The sequence below is a fragment of the Elephantulus edwardii genome, unplaced genomic scaffold (assembly GCF_000299155.1).
Source record: "Elephantulus edwardii isolate Elephantulus edwardi_28Jun2011 unplaced genomic scaffold, EleEdw1.0 scaffold00538, whole genome shotgun sequence".
Taxonomy (NCBI): Eukaryota; Metazoa; Chordata; class Mammalia; order Macroscelidea; family Macroscelididae; genus Elephantulus; species Elephantulus edwardii.
Window position 1 is genome coordinate 88476 of NW_006400288.1, and position 7782 is coordinate 96257.

The window sequence follows — 7782 nt, forward strand, 5'->3', positions numbered from 1 at the left end:
TGTACTGCTGTTCCAGTCATTTTTGGATAATCTTCAGTAAAATCTTGCTTGCATGTGAAATCAGTGAGATTGTTCTGTAGTTTCCACACTCTGTTGGGTCACCTTTCTTTGAGATAGGAACAAATATAGATCTCTTCCAGTCAGTTGGCGAAGTGGTTGTTCTCCAGATTTCTTGGCACAACTTGGTGAGCACACCCAGGGCAGCATCTATTAGCTGAAATATGTCAATTGGAATACCATCTATAGATGGTGAAGAGATTGAAATTGTTAACAGCTTCAGCTTGCTTGGCTCCATAATTAACACTCTTGGCACCAGCAGCCAGGAAATTAAAAGACGTATTGCATTAGGAAAGGCTGCTGTCAGAGATCTTTGGAAAGTACTGAAAGAGCAACGATGTCAGTCTAGAATCTAAGGTGCATCTGATACAGGTCATGGTCTTTGCAATTACTTGCTATGCATCAGAGCGGGACAATGACTAGGGATGGTAGAAGGACCTTTGAGCTATGGTGCTGGAGAAGAGTACTGAATATACCATGGACTGCTGGAAGAACAAACAATTTCTTCTTGGAGAGGGTGAAGCCAGGATGCTCCTCGGAGGCAAGAATTCTCAAGATTCGCCTGACGTACTTTGGACATGTTTCAAGGCTGGATCAGTCCTTGAAGAGGGACGTCATGCTGGAGAGGGTGGAGGGACAGTGCAGGAGAGGAAGACCCTCTATGAGGTGGATAGATTCAGTCACGGGAGTTGTGGGGATAGGTGTGTCGGAGACAATAAGATTGGCAAGGGGTAGAGCAAGGTTGAGGGCTGTTGTACACAGGGTCGCTATGAGTCACAGGCGACACGACACACATAACAACAACAAGAACTAAGATTCCTGATTTTTCCTAGTTAAGATTGGGAAATTTTATTTCATGGAATCTCCTTTGAGTAAATTAGTCATGAGAGGTCAGGGAAATGACATTATTGTTGGAGCACTCAACAGCAGGTTAGGGAGCAGTGGGCAGGCTTCGTGTCTTGACTCAGCATTAACTCTGAGATTGTAGGCCAATTGTCTAACTACTCAGTTCCCTCTCTTGTCAAGCAAAAGCTACAGTAGTTTCCTGATGGAGCCGATGCACAGCCATTTTGGGGGATAGTCTGCACACAGATGTCCTCAGGACACCTATCCTAAGGATGTTGTTGTTATTGTTGTTATGTGCCATCGAGTCACTTGCGATTCATAGCGACCCTATGTACAAGAGCCCTAAACTCCGTTCTATCCTGTGCCAACCTCGCCGCCTCAAACACACTCATTCCCACCACTCCACTCACAGAATTGATCCATCTCATCGAGAGTCTTCCTCTCCTGCACTGTCCCTCCACTCTCCCAAACATGATGTCCCTCTCCAAGGACCAGTCACTCCTTGCAACATGCCCAAAGTATGTCAGACGAAGCTTCAGAATCCTTGACTCCAGATAGCATTCTGGCTTCACCCTTCTCCAGGACAAACCTGTGTTCTCCTAATAGTCCATGATATATTCAACATTCTTCTCCAGCACTACAGTTAAAAGGCATCAATTCTCTTTCTAGCATCCCTTTTCACTGTCCATCTCTCCGATGGATAGCATAGTAATTGCAAAGACTATAGCCTGGAACAGGCGCACCTTAATCTCCAACCTGACGTCATTTCTCTTCATTACTCTTGAGAGGTCCCTCACAGCTGACTTTCCCAATGCAATTCATCTCCTGATTTCCTGGCTGCTGTTACCAAGAGTGTTGACTCTGGAACCAAGTAAACAAAAACTGTTAACTATCTCAATCTCTTCACCATACATACTGATGCTGCCAATTGGCCCAGTGGTAAGAATCTTTGTTTTCTTGATGTTGAGCTTCAATTCATATTGAAGACTGCAGTCCTTGACCTTCTGCAGCAAGCGCTTCAGGTCCTCCTCAGTTTCAGCAAGCAGTGTTGTGCCATCCGCATAACGCAGGTTGTTTATGATTCTTCCACCAATCCTGATGCCACATTCCAGCCCAGCGTCTCAGAGGATCTGTTCTGAGTACAGATTGAAAAGGTAAGGAGACAAAGTACATCACTGACGGATCCCTTTTTTTTATTTTGAACCATCCAGTGTCTCCCTGCTCTGTTCTGATGACTGCTTCTAGAGTGTGCAAAAAGGCTTGTTGCCTAGTTCTTCATATAGACAAGGGACTTTGTGTTCTGCAAAGTAGCCCAAGAAAAATTGACTCTTCTGAATATATAAATTTTCCTTTGTTCTCAGCAGTTGCATGGCAGTTGCAGTTATGTTAGTTGTAGCAAGTTTTACTCAGAAGTATATTATGCACAGTATGCTATTCATTTCTTATTTGTCAAAAGCCTATTGTCCTAATTCCTAGGAACTCAGATCCCAATCCATTCGAACCCTGTGAGATAAATTATAATATTTCTATTTGTATCTGGCCCATTTGGTCTCTATGATGTATTCCTTAAAGTTTCCATTTCTCTGTGAACCATCTCTTTGTTTCTAAAAGGTATAAATAATAAATGACACAGCAGCTCTCTGGCTGCAACTCTTGTCTCTTTAGTGTCTTGCTTTGTCTTTTTTGTGCTGTGTGGCTGCAGTCCTGGCTTGTGTCTTTATGTTGTGAGTCTCTTGTGTTGTGTCCTTATTTGTCATTTCTTCTAGGTAATTAGACATGGAAATAAACTGATCATTTCTCTCAGAGATACAAAATAAAGGGTCACTGCAGTTTCCATATGTCTCTTAATTTCTATATTTCTGTGATTATGATTTGGATCCCAGTGGTGAGCAACAGACCAGTTACCAGAAAATCTTGATGTGCCTCCCTTTCTCGGCCTGATGCAGTGTGCTCAGGTACCCAGGTGAGTAAGGCCAGAGAGCTGATAGCATGTCACCTACACTGGAGAGCAGCTTGTATGTTCTGACCGAATCGATGAGCAGCAGGTGGTTTGTAGAGTATCACCTCCATCAGGCTATATGAATGTACTTCCTCTATCCAAACTACAGGCCCTTCATTTCAGTGAGCTAAGAAGTCACTCTTTCAGTGGGTTTAGGAATAATTTTTTTTAATATTACTGATACTTAGGTAATAACGCATGAAGAAATGGGCTTTTTTTTATCATCGGAAATTTTTCAAGCCTGATCTAACCTGGCCACCAACCTAGTGGCTTTTGGCAGACACCAAGATGGGCATAAAATCTGTTAGTATTAACACCCTCCTGGTAGTGTTTCTTTTTTTCACTTATTTCACTACTTACATCCTGTGCTACCCTCTCCACACACTCCTAGGTAAATATTTGCCACCTTCCCACTAAGGGCAAACTGAAGTTGTTAGCATTAAAACACTTTTGCTAAATGAGGGTGTTCTGCAAAGATATGGTGATTTAATCTATTTATTATTCTGGGGGAGGGGAGGAAATGATATGACTTCTCTCTCTAATAAGACCTGCTGATGCTAAATTGAGAGCTAAATAAAGTGATCTTTCCAAACTAGCGTAATCTAGACACTTTCTTTTGTTGTAGAACCTATCAACTATATACGTTACCTTTATAGAACATGCATATAATTTTACTGTTTTTTCTAAATTGCTGAAAAGCTTAAGTGTGTATCAAATCCCATGCTAGGTACTAAAAAGAGAATCAAGTTGCGTAATGAATTGAGAATCTAGAAATAGACTATAAACTAAGCATTTCTTTAAATTGTACATAGGTGGATAATTATCATTAAAGTGCTAAATGAAACCACAGAAACAAATATCCAAGAGTAATAACAGCAGAAGAGATAAGGAGCATAACTTCCAGTCTTAATTATTATGGAAATATAAGTAGGGAAAATAGTGATGAATTAACTAGACAAAATGAAATGGGTGAATGACAAGTGACTAGAAAGAATGAGAACTCCAGATTGGAGATAGAAAGCAAGGGTGAAGGTGCAGGGAAGTAGCAATGAGTTTTAACTTGCAGCAGCATAAAACTATTTGAGGCTTGGGGGAATAAATGAAACAGACAGGCAGGACAAAAAATCATCTGCAGAAAGAAAATGACGTATTAGTACGAATATCATGAGGGAAGTTTATTTTTTCAATCAACCAGTTATTAACCTTAATGTAGCTGCCACCTTAACATAGACATTGTGAAGATTAAAAAAAATTAAGATGTGCCATGTACACATCTTAACTACACATTTTTTTATTATTTCTAGAAAGACTATAACAAATTAACATAGTAGATAAAAGTATGGAAAATATAGAGATAAAATCAATAAAACTGAAAAAATACTAAAACATAATTTATTGAAAGGAATTTCAATAAAATAAGATTGATTGGATCAAGAAAAAGATTAGAGCCCTAAACTCGAAGAGAGAAGAATAGAAATTATCCAAACTGAAGAACAAAAAGAGAACAAAATAAAAAGTTAGGACAGAGAGACATGAAAAAGATATACATATACACAAAGGATAATGAGAATAGGTGGTCACTCTATATTAACAAATAAAAAATGTAGACTTAAGGCCAAGTAGTATTATCATAGATGTTACCTAATGATAAATAAATTCTTCACAATTGTGGAAAAGTCACATTTTGAAAAAACTAGCATAACTATATAATCCAATAATATAACTTTAAAATATGTCAGAATGGATATGAAAGCATGTTCATACAAAACCCACACACAATTATTATTAGTAGTTATATTTTTAAAACAATACACTGTCTCTCAATAGTTGAATAGTTAAGCAAACTGTAGTTCTTATACTGCATGAGGTGCTGTAGTACTAGTTGTTGTTAGGTGCCATTGAGTTCACTTCAACTTGTAGTGACCCTACAAAAACCAAAGGGAAACCCTGTCCTCACAGTCTCTGCCAGGTTTAAACTCATTGTTCCCACCACAATATCAATCCATCTCCTTGAGCGTCATCTCTATCTTTCCTATTATGATGTCTTTTCCGGTGGCTCCTGACAACATACATGTCCAAAGGATACAGGACAATGTTTCACCAGAGTGTCAAGGAGCATTTTCTCCAAGACAGATTTATCTGTTCTTTTGGCAGTCCATGGAATAGTCAACACTCTTCACAACAATTCAATACTCAGCACAGTCCAAAAGCATTGATTCTTCTTCAGTCTTCCTTATTCATTGTCTAATTTTTATATATATATGAACCAACTGAAAATACCATGGCTTGAGTCAAGTACACCTTAGTCTTTACACTGACATCCTTGCTCTGATGCAATTTAAAAGAGATCCTTGTTAGTAGAGGTGCTCAGTGCAACACATCTTTTGTTTTTTTAGGGCTACTATCATGGATGTTGGTTGTAAATCCAAGTAAAATGAAATAGTTGACAGCTTCAATTTTTTTTCTCCATGATACTTCCTATTGGGCAAGTGGTGAGAAATTTTGCCTTCTTCATGTTGAAGTCCAGTGCGTATTGAAGAATGTAGCCTATGATCGTCTGTAGTCGGTGCTTCAAGTCTTTTCTTTCTGCGAGCATAGCTGTGTCATTTGCATAGTACACTTTGTTGATGAATCTTTCTACAATTCTTATGCCAAATTCTTTTTCACTAAGTCCAGCTTTTTGGAATTATTTGTTTAGCATACGGATTGAACAGGTGTGGTGAAAAGATACCACCTTGACATTCACGTTTCCTGATTTTAAACCACATACAATTTTCTTGTATGTTTGGACAGCTCTTTCTTTTTCTATGTAAAAAGTGCATGAACACGATTAATTATTCTGGAATTATCATTCTTTTAGTGTTGTCCATAATTCATTATTATTCATTCAGTCAAATGACTTTGCACAGTCAATAAAACACTTATCAGTGTCTTTCTGGTATTCTTTACTTTCAGGCAAGATTCATCTGACATCAGCAGAAATATCCTTCGTGAATCTATTCCTTCTGAATCAACCATAAAATCTGTCCTTTCTCTGTTAATGTATTGCTCCTAACATTTTCAAATAATCTTCAGCTAGATAATACTTGCATGTGATATTAATGACACTGTTAATTCTCATGCTTGAATCACTTTTTAATGAACACAAATATGCATTCAGTAATAAGAAGCCAAAAATATACTGATATGCTTAATTTGGATTGACCTCAAATGGCAAAATTATTTTGGTTGTTGTTTACTTTTGGTTTTTATTGTACTCATAGTTTTTCTCAAAGCAAAAGTTAATAATTTTAATAAATCTAGCTTTTTTTGTTGTTGTTGTTGTTACATGCTGTCACGTCACCTGCGACTCATAGCCATCCTTTGTATAACAGCTCTGAAGCCGATTCTGTCCTGAGCCAGTCTCACTAACTCCAACACACCTACCACCATTGCCCCAGTTGCTGTATCAATTCCTCTCATCCAGGGTCTTCCTCTCCTACACTGTCCCCTCCACAATCCCCAGTATGATGTTCTTCTCAAAGGATCGATCCCTCTTGGTCGCATGCCCAAAGTATGTGAGATGAAGCTTCAAAATCCTAGCCTCCAAGGAGAAACTTGGTTTCACCCTCTCCAAAACAGACCTATTTGTTTTCTTGACAGTCCATGGTATGTTCAAGACTCTTCTCCAGCATCACAGTTCAAAAGCATCAATTCTTCTTCTGTCATCCTTAGTCATTGTCTAGCTCTCTGATGCATAGCAAGTAATTGCAAAGACCATTTCCTGAATCAGGCACACCTTAGTCTCTAGACTGATATTGTTGCTTTTCAGTACTCTGAAGAGGTCCCTGACAGCAGATTTACCTAATGCAATGCATCTTTTGATTTCCTGATTGCTAGTGCCAAGAGTGTTGATTGTGGAGCTGAGCAAGCTCTGTTAACAACCTCAATCTCTTTCCATCATGTTGCTGCCAATTGGCCCAGTGGTGAAAATATTTGTTTTCTTGAAGACTACATTTCCTGACCTCCTACAGCAAGTACTTCAGGTCCTCCTCAGTTTCAGCAAGCAAGGTTGTGACATCTGCATAATTTAGGTTGTTGATGAGTCTTCCTCCAACCCTGATGTCACATTCCTCCTCATAAAGCCCTGCTTCCCGAATGATCTGTTCAACATATAGATTGAAAAGGTATAGAGACAGGAAACATCCTGTCTCATTGTCTTCCCGATTTTGAACCACACAATGTTTCCTTTGCTCTGCTCTGACAACTGCCTCCTGGTCCAAGTATAGGTTTCTAATAAGCACAATCAAGTGTTCTGGGATTCTCGTTCTTCTCAAGGTTAACAATAACAACAACGAATATGACTTACAAGTTTGTTTGGGTAGTTTTGGGGTTTTTTTTAATTATACTTTTAGTGTTATATCTGAAAAATTCATCCTCAAACCCAAAGTCACCTAGATTTTCTCCTAAGTAATCTTTTTTTTTTAATGTACAGTTTTGCATCTTACATTTAGACCTGTAGGTCCTTGGAAAGTTATTTTTGTGAAAGATGCAAAGCCTGTGTATAGATAATTTTTTTTTCTCACTTGTGAATACTCAGTTGTTTCAATATTGTCTTTTGGAAAGTCTTTTCTTTCTCTGCTGAAAGGATAATTTTGGTCTTTTTCTTTTAAACAGAATCTGAAGGTGTTAACCAAAGGTATCAATACTACAAATCACAATGATGAAAAGAGTCATTTCCCTTATTTATCTGACTAAAGAAACAACAACACCGCTAATCTAGTTTGTTAGAAACCAGAAGAAAAAAGTTAATCTTTTTTTTTTTCAATTGCAGTGCGACATTTATTTATTTTTTTTTCTATAATTATATTTTATTAATTTTCATAAACATTTACAGAGAT